The sequence below is a fragment of the Ambystoma mexicanum genome, chromosome 8 (genome assembly GCF_040938575.1).
Source record: "Ambystoma mexicanum isolate Mex_15411 chromosome 8, UKY_AmexF1_1, whole genome shotgun sequence".
Classification (NCBI taxonomy): domain Eukaryota; kingdom Metazoa; phylum Chordata; class Amphibia; order Caudata; family Ambystomatidae; genus Ambystoma; species Ambystoma mexicanum.
Genome location: NC_090929.1, coordinates 201,033,163 through 201,045,479, shown reverse-complemented (window position 1 = coordinate 201,045,479; position 12,317 = coordinate 201,033,163).

Below are 12,317 nucleotides of genomic sequence, written 5' to 3'. Positions count from 1 at the left end.
GATGCAGTGACAGGATCGGGGACAGGATTACACACAGGCACCTCCGCGGTGGCCTGTGCCTGCCACTGCACTGCACCACTAGCACCAGTGGAATCCCCACCTCCAGACCCCGTCTCTGTCCCTTGCATGGCCTCCTCCTCCACCAAACCCACCACCAACCTGGATGACTCCATGCCATCTTCCTCCGTCGGACCCTGTGGGGTCTCAGCTGCCCCTTCTGCTGCTGAGGAGTCCAACTCCGACCTCCGCCTCTTGGACCTACCCTCGGCAGCTGCGGCCTGGGACGCGACACCGGACTCCTCACTCCCCGACGAGATGACAACCTGGGAGGGGAGCCGGCCCTTGCGTCTCCGGTTGGCGGTGCGATCCCTGCCGCTGGGCTCCACAGCACCTTCTCCGCCCTCTTCATCAGTTGATACTGCAGACAGGGAGAGATAGGAGACAGGCATCAGGGCACTGTACAATGGACTGATACACACATGACAGTTCCACATGAGTGGCAGTGTCAAACTTCAGACATGGAATCACAATCCCCAACACACATGTCATTTGAAATCACACACATGAGCTATTCCACAGCCATATCACAACGGCCAGCACCATCCATACACATACAACAGCATGAGCAGCCAAAGATGAGCCAGACATCACATGAAACACAGGGAGTGCACTAGACATGCACACACGCCACCACACTTACATGCATGTGTACACCTCCACCAAATGTCACAATGATGAGATCGGCATCCATGTCACATCTGGCAATCAGCCTTCTACATATCAGTGTCACATGCATCCATGTTGCATCATGGATGCACTGCACCCATGTTAAATACACACACATGCACATGTACATGGTGCAGATACATGCAGCTGGAACCAACATCCATGTGTGACACCATTACCATGCCAACTTACATACACAGTCATTCAAACATGTGTGCTCACACATATGCATTTGGCCTGCATGCTTACCCACACATGCACCATCCATGTGTCTCACACATGAGAGGACTCGTATGTGTTAGTCTCACGGCCCTATACATACACATCCATACATGGCCCTACAAAACCACATGTGCAACCTGCACACTACTGGCACACCACCACACGCACAGCTTCCAATCAGTATGCATGTACACTTACCGCTCGACTCCAGATGGGTCTGCCTCTCAAAGACCTGGACGTGGAGCGCTGGGCATATGCGTTCCAGGACCCTCATCTGGTGTTCCGACAGGTGGCCCCGGCGCCCCTTAGCATCTGCTGCCTTCAAGAGGTGCCGGGCCTTGTTGAGGGTCCTTGACCTGAAGTCCTCCCAGCGCTTCTTGACATGTTGGAATTTGCGGACTGCCACCCCCTCCACATTGATGGCAGTCACGATGTCCATCCAGATCCTGGTCCGTCCTTCCTTGTCGGCGCGCGAACTTCCGAAGAGGGCATCATACTACCCCAGGACCTGCTCCACCAGGACACCAACTTCGGTGGCAGTGAAGCTGGTGGCCCTCTGCCTCTCTGGCTGGGGGTTGCCAGTGGTCTCAGATGGTGGTGTGCCCGACATGGCAACCCCAGAGGCAGGTGTGGGTGGGCAACTGGGTCCTGGGGCTGGGCTGTGGAGCTATGGTATCCAAGTCGGGAGTCTTCAGTTCCAGCAGGGGTGGTCACAGCAACTGCACCCCTGGCTGATGTGCAGGCAGCAAATAGCAGGGCACGTGGGCGACAGGCTGGCAGGCAGCAGCAGATGGCAGGTGGGAGTGTGCTCGGGGCTCTTGGGGGCAGTAAAATGGCCTTCAGGGCAGGAGCGTGGTCTTCCGTGTGTTTTTGCGTGGCCAGCTTGATACGGAGTGATTTGGCACGTGAAAATCTTGCTCGTCAGCGTGTAATTCGAGGAAAGGCTCTGCGCGTAAGTGCGTCAGCACACACACTCGATTCCATTGGACGAAAGGCCTTAGCGCATAGGCGCGTAAGTTATATTACGCGCGCGGGCGTTTCACTCATAGCACGTGATGACGGAGCACACGTGGAACAACTGCACCTCCGAGTGTCATCGCGTGTAATTAGATGAAAGCGCCTGCGTACACGCATCTCTGACGTGTACGTGTGGGCCGGTTTAAAAGCTGCGTGTAGGACGCCATTTCCTTGTACGTGCTTTTCGTGGAGAGCGAGTGGGTGAAATCTGTACTTCTTGTCGGTTCACACGCGATTACTTCACAGCTTTTCTAGTTCGTACTCCCTGTTACCTCTGACAGCTATTTTCTGTTTTTTTCTTGGGCCTGTTTCCTCAAACAGAGTTCACTTCTCCTTTTGTCCTGTCTCCTCAGACAGTGTACAATTCTTCTTTTGGCGGGGGTGTTTCCAACGCGCACACGTGCTTATTTTTCACGTTCTTTTTCCAGGCAGACGGTGAGTTCCGCACGTACTTAGCAACTCTGCTTGCCCCGTGTGTCGCCTTCCCCATCAGAGGTCATTGTAGGCTGCGTGTATTACGCGTACGCTTATTTTTGTGTTTCTGGGTGCCACAGCATAGTGCGGATTCATTTTTTCACGCATGTGGTCTACGAGGGGTTGCGTGCACGTTTATTTTTGATTTTGGGCTGCCTGTGCGTTGCATGACCCGTCATATTCCCCCAGGGGTCACAGACAGCCTTGTTAGAGCACTAGGGTACGAATTCCATCTGGTATCCTACCCCTTTGACCCCCAATTGCCCAGGACAATAGTTTACTGCAACTCCCATACGCACAACAACATCAGTGCCATGGCTGGGAGGCGAGCAAGCGGTAAGGGAGGCAAAGGTGGCCGACCCTCAAAAGCTGGGTGTTAGGGAGAATTCTCTGTTTAGGCTGAATTTCCTAACCTAGTGAGTCCCCCAGCAGCTTTGCTGGATTTCTGGAGTTTGTTTTTTTTCCATCCTGCCAAGAGTGAGACTCTTTTTCTCCCACTCTTGGACATGAATGTGTGTAATTCCTTTGAATTTCAATGTGTTCTATGGGCTATGGGGTCTTTTACTCCATAGGGTCTCATATGTTTTGCTATGTGTGTTACACCGCACCCTATGTGCCGTAACACTGGGGCGTTTTAGTGGACCTCCACCATAGACTCCATACCCGGGGACTGACTACTGTCTCCCCGGGCATGTAAAGTCACCATTGGCTTTACTAGACCTAAATTTACTAACAGAACTAGTACACACCATCTTATTGTGGACGTGCTAGTAGGGGTAATTCGATTACTCCTAGGTCTGTTACTCGAGGGGGCACTGTCCCGTTCCCCCTCGTCGGGTTTTGGCTGGTGGCAGTGGAAACTACTTGTTATGGTCGACCCTGAACAAAACCCTATGGGATTCTTCCCATTGTTGGAGATTGATACTTTTCCTCGTTAATCTCTAACATACCATCAGTTTACTTATCTTAAATAAGTTTACCGGATGGTATTTTCTGCCAGAACTCGGTTTTTAAAATGGCGTCTGTGTTCCTCTCTGTGACTCCTAAACCAAAGGTTGAGCCCTTTGTTCCACTTTTGGCGGGCTTCTGTACAGAGACCCTCCAAAGTGGTGCCATTCTGTCTGGGTTACCACAGGGGCGTGGGAGGGGGTTTAGGCAACCTGGACCGAGTTGCCTTGCCAACTCCGGTCGCACTCTGGTGTGATTGGCCCAAGTGGTGAGCCTCCCCGCTCACCACTTAGCATGTGTTGATTCACAGCTAGGCTGAATGAATGGGGGTTTTCTGCATAAAAGCAGGGCTTTTGGGACTGGATCTTCAGAAGTCGCCACAGGACCTAAGAATCCGACGTGGGTAACGCTGAGCCGACCTGCACGACGACACCTCCGGTGGAGCCCTGCGGAACCGACTCACCACTTCCCGACGACAGAGGAGATCTCCCTGCCGGAGAGTCTCTTCCCCTGACTGGTGGGAACAACCAGTCCCCTTTGCTTTTTCTTCGCTCCAGGACGCAGTGGTCGAATTGCCCGTGCAGAGCACCTCGGTCTCTTCCCTGGTGGTGCACCGGACTTCACTTTTCTTCGACGACAAGATCATCTCTACTCTTGGCAAAGACCCGACGTGCATCCACCACCAGGAACAGCTGCCCCTGCCGGAGCTGTCTCTCCACAAACAAGGTACGGTGTCCACTTGGCTTCCCTTTCTGCCGGATCGAGTGAGGTGTCTTAATCCTCCCCTTTCCATTGGGTCGCCTCCAAGCTTTCTCTAGCGTGTTGTTCTGAACTGGTCCAATCTTCCGATAACAATTTGCTACAAAGACTCAAACGCATTTCCACTAAGAGACTTTTTGGGACATATCGCCTTGCCTCTCTCCGAGTGGGCCTGGCCTCTGAACTTTATGATCTATCGTGGTTCTTGTCTTCTTGCCTTGCATTTTTCCCTGAAGTATTGAACACTCATATTACCCAGTCCACCGGTGATTCTGCCCCTACTGACCGTAAGCCACTCTGGCTCTGCTCCACCTTTAAAGAAGAGGAAGAAGGGTACTCTGGCACAACAGGCTGTGACCCCAGGCACGGCTACACACTCCGGTACCTCAAGGAAGCCTTGCTTCAATGATTCGGAACTTGATACACTTGTGAGCTATGTGTTGGCACATAGCCACGAAATGGTGGTGACTGCAGGGTCCAAGACCACACCTGGTCAACCTAAGGCACACTGGCAGACCATCGCCGACCACATAAGTGCCCTTGGATTTGTGAGGCGCTCAGCTGATGATTGCTACAAGCGGCGGAACAACCTGAAACGCAGAGCAAAGAACAAGCTGGCCTCAAATCATGCCGCTACTCTGGTGACTGGCGGTGGGTCTCCACAAGAGGACAACAAACTCACTGAACATGAGTCTGTTGCTGGGACCTTCGTCACAGAGGAACAGATTCGAGGTGTGGGAGAACTACCCGATTATGACACATTGTCCAGTGAGTGCCCATGCGTGTGTGTGTAATGCATGTGTATGTTGTTTGGGTGACGGGTTCTGATTGAGTGGCAGGTGAGGGTGTGTGTGACTGAGTAGTATGGGTCACCCATGTGCTTCATCCAAAACATTCTGCGGCCTTGAATTTGGGTGTGACAGTATCCCTTCTGCCCACAGTAGTAATTTAGCGCAACATTACGGCAGGTGCCCTTGAGGTGGCATCATGCAACAACATTGTTTGTATTTTTCAGTGTTCTTTCAGGCTGATTGTTTCAATTCTCCCACTTTTGCAACATATTCCTCAGCCCTATTGTGACGTATGTGACATGCTTCTGTCATTGAAGAACCCCACATTGGCCCACATGTGTCACCTTGGTAGTTGAATGATTTGACCATTCAGGCTGAATGAGTATTGTCCTGATCACATGATGTTTTTGGGCCTGTTTGAATGTGGAACATGCTAGTTGTTTCCTGTCATGTTGGAGTGCACAACCATTGATGTGTACATGGCCCTGCAATCACTGTATTTTTGTACACTGGTTGTGTTGCAGTGTGTGGCACATGGCGTATCTTTTCACACCATGTGGCATTTTTCATCTCTTCATGTCCATCTCACATGGATGGGTGACAGTACTCATTCACTGACATATGGATGTACTTGTGGAATGTACCATGGCTATGTTACATGCCATCTGTGTGATGGCATGTGTCATTTATGTGTATAGGGCATGCCACTCACAAGCCAATGTGTGATGGCAGTGCTACCCAGCATGCAGCAAATGTGTTGCTCTTCCATCTTGGTGTCATCAGTGTCTAACTTTTGCCTCCCCTTCCAACTCTGTGACAGTGCATGCATGGGAGGGTTATAGTCATATGGGACATGTGTAAATCATGTACTGGTTCTGTAGCTTGTCAGGCCTATTTGTGTGCTATGGTGCTAATGCCTGTTTCCATTTTTTGTCTTTCATGTTTTTGCAGGGGATGACACACTTGATGCTGTTGAGGAGATGGTGCAGACCCAGGAGGAACCTGAGGCACAACCGGCCACCAGTGGGGGACGTGGTGTGGTGCTGGGTGAGAACCCACTCTTGCTGCAGACGATTCTGTCAAGGGGTGTCTCTGGGTGCACCTCCCCAGACCCTTATTCAGGTGCTGATTCGGATGATGAGACCTATGTGGCGTCGCAGGTAAGTGTTTCTGGAAGGGGTTCTGTTCTGTCCAACCCACCTGCACCAGGGGTAGAACCCTCTATGGGGATGTCAGTGTTGGTTAGTCAGCCTTTGGCGGTTACGGGTGCAGGGTCACACTCCACAACATCTGATCCTGTTCCTGGGCCAGCAGATCAGAGGGGGAATGCAGTCCTGCAGCCTCAGGCAGTACCGGCACAGCAAGGCGCAGATCGCCTTGCCCCAAACAGGTGTGGTGGTGGTACGCCACCAGGCAATACCGCATGGGAACAATCCATGTACGGTATGGCAACCCAACAGGCAGCATCAGTTGAGATGATGGCTCAAGCAATGGAGAGGGTGGCCACTTCCATTGTCCCCCCTGAAAGGCAGATGGAGCAACTACAGCAAGCAACAGACTCCATTTGCCAATCACACAGAGAGGACATGTTGGCGTCCAACAGGGACAGACGGGCGGCACTGGAGACTCTACGGCAATCGATATCAATAGAGTCCCAGGGCCACAGGGAAGCCCTGAGGGTAGAACTCCATCACCTCAGGGAGACTCTTGTTGACCTTGAGACTTCCACTAACTTGAGGACAGAACAGCAGCTGGAGCGGCTCACACATTCGCTCTCACCTGAGATGCAGGCAACTCGGGAGGAGATCCGGGCATCACGTCAGGTGCTGCATGGGGATCTCCGCACTATAATCCTCCAGAACGAGACCTTCCACACCTGCATGCTTGCTGCCATAGAGGACCATACCAGGGCTTTGCGTGGGCTGCCTCCCATAGCACCACCACCTCCTGTGGGAGCAGCAGAGGGTGTTCAGAGTGAAAGCAGCAGTTCTCCCCCATTGGCATAGCCGTGCAGGCCATGGGACCCAGGAGGTCCGAGGACAGGTGCACACCAACAGCCGCATGTGGATGTTGGGAAAAAAAAACACCTCCATGGGCCCATGGCCTGCACCTGTCCTCGGACCTCCTGGGTGCCGCTTCCCCCCCTCCCGGCCCCCACATGGCCATTTTTGATTTTTGATTTTTGATTTTTTTATTTTTTATTTTTTATTTTTGATTATTTTTTGACAGTGTGTTTCCTTGTGTGGCTCCCATGAGCATCCACTGTATTCCGGCTGGGCACATGCAGGCTTGTCCTGAGTTTGGGTTCGATGCTTGGGTTCGTGAGACACACACCCCTCCTGCTTCCCGTTTCCATGGGCTTGCAAAGGGTGTGACCAAGTGACAGTGATTAACAGTGATGTTGGGCTCCCATGAGCTGTGTGGGCAGTCTGTAGCCAACACTGTGTAGACATTCCTTGTGTATATTGTTGTTGTATTGTACACTGCATGTTGTAATTATGTATGCTTCTGCTTCCATGTCTCCCTCTAAATTTGCAGGTTCATTCCTCATGTCTTCACAAGGCCGTCTACTTTGGAGATGGAGTTCATGTTGTATGCAGTACACAGACAAGTTTTGAAGCCTGCAAGACTACAGTTGGAAGGGGACGATGTGGTGGCATAGTCAGGTTGTAAGACTACGACTACTTTAACTTAGTACTGTCATGTTTTAGTTATGTTTGAGCTTGTGTAGCTGCATTGTATTGTTGGTAAGTATTTGGTCATGTGTGTTGTTAGTTCAACATTACTGGGAGCATATTGTGTGTGGCCAGTTTCCATTAGGGACACTGTACTTTGTGACACTTGTGTCAGGTTTTCGGGATTGCTTTGTTTGCTCTCACATAGCATGACATGCCATGGTGTGTTGGGTGGCGGTGCTGGGGAGGGGTTGGGTGACATGGCACTGTTCTCATGTGGTATTTTGCAAGGGAGTAATGCATTTAGCAGCATATGTGTCTTTTGATGACAGAGCATTGGTGTTGTTTCTGTAGGTAGGGATGCACACATTGTGACACTTTCAGGTGACCAATCTCAGGCTGGTATGGTTGTGACAGTTGACTGTCCCTTATGTCATCATCGATTGTCAGCTGGTATGTGGCAGGGCTGTGTGCACTCCACAGGGGTGTGTTTCTAAGTGAAGTAATTAGCCACCAGCTGCGTTTGGGCTGCCTCACCCCGTGCCCTTTCCCCTCCCATGCGCAACAGGCGTGCATGTGGTTGGGGATGTGGGGGCACCACCATGTCCACCAGCAGGCCCCGGCGTGTTGCAACGTTGTGCAGGACACACGCTGCCACTATGATCCTGCACACTACTGGGGGAGCGTATAACAGCTGCCCGCCAGAACGGTCAAGGGAACAAAAGCGTGACTTGAGCACTCCGAATGTGCGCTCCACTATGCCCCGGGTTGCAACATGGGCTGTGTTGTATCATACCTCGGGTGGCGTGGTGGGGTTCCAAATTGGCGTCATCATGTGGGTGCTCAGAGGGTAGGCACTGTCCCCTGGGGAGGTGGTGATGTGTATCATTAGTAGGGTTGTGACATTACTCAGTATCTGGCATGCATGCATGTGCTGTGGCATTTATACTCACCAAGCAGCCATGTATCGCCATGCCGCCCAGCTTCTAGGTCCCGGTTTAGGGTTGACATTCTGTAAATTAAACTGTCGTGGGTGGACCCTGGATAGTTGGCATATACTGAGGTGATGATTCCCTTGGCACCACATACTACCTGCACGTTGATGGAATGCCAGTGCTTACGGTTTCTATAGATGTGCTCTGATGCCCTGGGGGGACGTAGAGCCACATGGGTGCAATTAATGGCACCTAGGACTTTGGGGAATTGTGCCACCCCATAGAAATCCTGGACGGCAGCCTGCCTTTCTCCAGGTGTTCTGGGCAGGTATATGTGCCTGCGGACTGATGGGCGTGCAGTCATGATGGCCAAGACCTGGTGTAGGCAGCTTGACTGCGTGGCCTGTGACACCCCCCCCCACTATGGCACTTGTCCGCTGAAATGATCCGGTGGCCAAAAAGTGCAGTACATTGAGGACCTTCTCCAGGGGACTGAGTGCTTGGGAGCAGAGGGTGGGTGATGTGAGGTCATCCTCCCACTCACTGACCAGCTCGAGTATTATGTGAGGTGGAAACCTGTACCTCCCATACACCTGGTCATCAGGCATCCCAAAAAGGCTGGTTCTGGGTGTGAAAATTCTGCACCTGACTATCCTCCTCCTCCTCCTGCGGTATCCGACAACCACTGCTGCTAGGAACGGTATCTTCATCCTGGCGTCTGAGCTTGCTTGTTGTTTACACGCACTTTTATGCTGCCGGGTCCACGTACGCCTGCTTCCTGCTGGCGTACGTGTTTCCGGATTAGCGCGTCTTTTTTGGCGCGTGCGTGTGGGCGTTCCACGCATTTGCCTCCTGTACTTCCCCGCCCACCCCAGTAATACACGTACCCCGCTCGCCCAGGCCCAATCGCGTGTAAAACTTCCAGCGAGCCCCTGAAATACACGTACCCGGCTCGCCCAGGCACAATCGCGTGTAAAACTTCCCGCGAGCCCCTGAAATACCCGTACCCCGCTCGCCCAGGCCCAATCGCGTGTGAAACTTCCCGCGCACCCCTGAAATACATGCTATTTTTGACACAGCGGGTGTCCGTGTTTGTCGCATACCCCTTTGCACGTCATTTGTCCTAGAGGGCCACAGTATGAGACATTCATCAGAGCTGTATATACTTGCTTTTTGTTAGTGCACATTTTTTTAATGCGCAGGGACGCTACCGCCTGCCTTCGTGTGGCGGACATGTATTGATGTACATAGTTGACTTTTGGTTTGTGTCATGAGTTCTCCATTTCACTGATGGGGGGTGGGGGTGCAAGGGGACATGAGTGGGACATGAGTGGGGGCCTGCTGGCAAGTGCCCTGCACTGCTGGGGGGTGGGGGTGCTGGGGGACATGAGTGGGGGCCTGCTGGCAGGTGCCCTGCACTGCTGGAGGGTGGGGGTGCAAGGGGACATGAGTGGGACATGAGTGGGGGCCTGCTGGCAGGGGCCCTGCACTGCTGGGGGGGTGGGGGTGCTGGGGGACATGAGTGGGGGCCTGCTGGCAGGTGCCCTGCACTGCTGGGGGGTGGGGGTGCAAGGAAATATGAGTGGGACATGAGTGGGGGCCTGCTGGCAGCTGCCCTGCACTGCTGGGAGGTGGGGGTGCTGGGGCACATGAGTGGGGGCCTGCTGGCAGGTGCTCCTCACTGCTGGGGGTGTGGGGGTGCTGGGGGACATGTGTGGGGGCCTGCTGGCAGGTGCCCCTCACTGCTGGGGGGCTGGGGGACATGAGTGGGGGCCTGCTGGCAGGTGCCCCTCACTGCAAGAGGGGTGGGAGGGCTGGGGGACATGAGTGGGGGCCTGCTGGCAGGTGCCCCTGACTGCTAGGGTGTGGGGGTGCTGGGGGACATGTGTCGGGGCCTGCTGGCTGGTGCCCCTCACTGCTGCGGGGTTGGGGGGCTGGGGACATGAGTGGCGGCCTGCTGGCAGGTGCCCCTGACTGCTGGGGGGTGGGGGTGCTGGGGGACATGTGTCGGGGCCTGCTGGCAGGTGCCTGTCAATGATGGGGGGGGCTGGGGGTGCTGGGAGACATGAGTTGGTGATCATATTGCAAAGTGACATGTGGCTTGGCTGTGGGACATGCCCATGGTGGATGGGCTGCCTGCGGGACATGACCAGGGGTGCAGGGTAGTCCCCTGTGGTGTGGGCCGTGGAGGGGGTAGAGGGGACACCTGGGAGGACCCACACTGCCAATTCACGTGTAGGACTCCCCGCATACCCCCGAAATATGCATTCCCCACTCTGACAGCAAAATCACGTGAGAAACTTCATGCGCAGCCCAGAAATACACGTACCCTGCTGAAATTGCGTGTAAAACTTCCTGCGCACCCCTGAAATACACGTACCCAGGCCAATCGCGTGTGAAACTTCCCACGCACCCCTGAAATACACATACCCAGGCCAATCGCCTGTGAAACTTCCCGCGCACCCCTGAAATACACGTACCCAGGCCAAACGCGTGTAAAACTTCCCGCGCACCCCTGAAATACACGTACCCAGGCCAATCGCATGTAAAACTTCCCGCGCACCCCTGAAATACACATACCCAGCCCAATCGGTGTGAAACTTCCCGCGCACCCCTGAAATACACGTACCCAGGCCAATCGCGTGTGAAACTTCCCGCGCACCCCTGAAATACACGTACCCTGCAGAAATCGCGTGTGAAACTTCCCGTGCACCCCTGAAATACACGTACCCAGGCCAATCGCGTGTGAAACTTCCCGCGCACCCCTTAAATACACGTACACAGGCCAATCGCGTGTGAAACATCCCGCGCACCCCTGAAATACACATACCCTGCTGAACTCGCGTGTGAAACTTCCCGCGCACCCCTGAAATACACGTACCCCGCTCGCACAGGGCCCTTTTGCGTATGCGACTTCCCGCAAACCCCATAATACACGTACCCTGCTGAAATCGCGTGTGAGACTTCCCGCGAACCCCATAATACACGTACCCCACTCGCACAGGCCCTTTCGCGTGTGAAACTTCACGCGCACCCCAGTAATACACGTTCCGTGCTTGGCTTTGCTGTTTGGCGGCACTGTGAAATGGTCCAGAGTTAGCGAGGCCCTTTGTGCTGAATTGGGGATTTTGATGGCTTTTCCTTGCGCGAGGGGCGTTCTTGGGGGCGTAACTGGCGCTGCTGCAGGGTCGCTGCGCCACTGTGCGCCACGGCTGATTTTGGTAGGTAAAATCCATGAATACGCTGTGCGCGTAAATGGATTTTAGCGCACACGGCTGGCGCAGAGATTCGCACGTGCACACTGTGTGCCAGCCGTGTGCGCCACTTGTGCGCTGAATTCTATGAATTACCCCCTAAATAACTCCCTAGGCTTCTGCAGGGCAGATTCAAACTGATTCGTACAATTATGCTGGTTAGGCTCAAATTGGATTTATGATATGTAATTTTAGCCTGTCTAAAGCACATCTTTGCAGCAGAACAATATGCCATTTCTGCTTCTCTCGTCAACCATGAAGCCGAAGCTCATGCAGATGAGAGTTGAACCAAGGCTCAGAAGGGAGTGAATATGGCTTTGAAGGTTTAAGTGGAGCAAGAATGTTGGCCATAGTTGTAAAAGCCTGTGTAAGAATGGTTAAGTCAGAAACATTAGAGACAGTACAGCTCTCTAAAATTTGAGCCGAGATCTCAGAAATGTCCACTGAGCAGCATCTTCACTGAAGAGAGAGTTGATTAATGGGCACCTTGGGAGAAGAGAAAAGTAATTTAAAAAG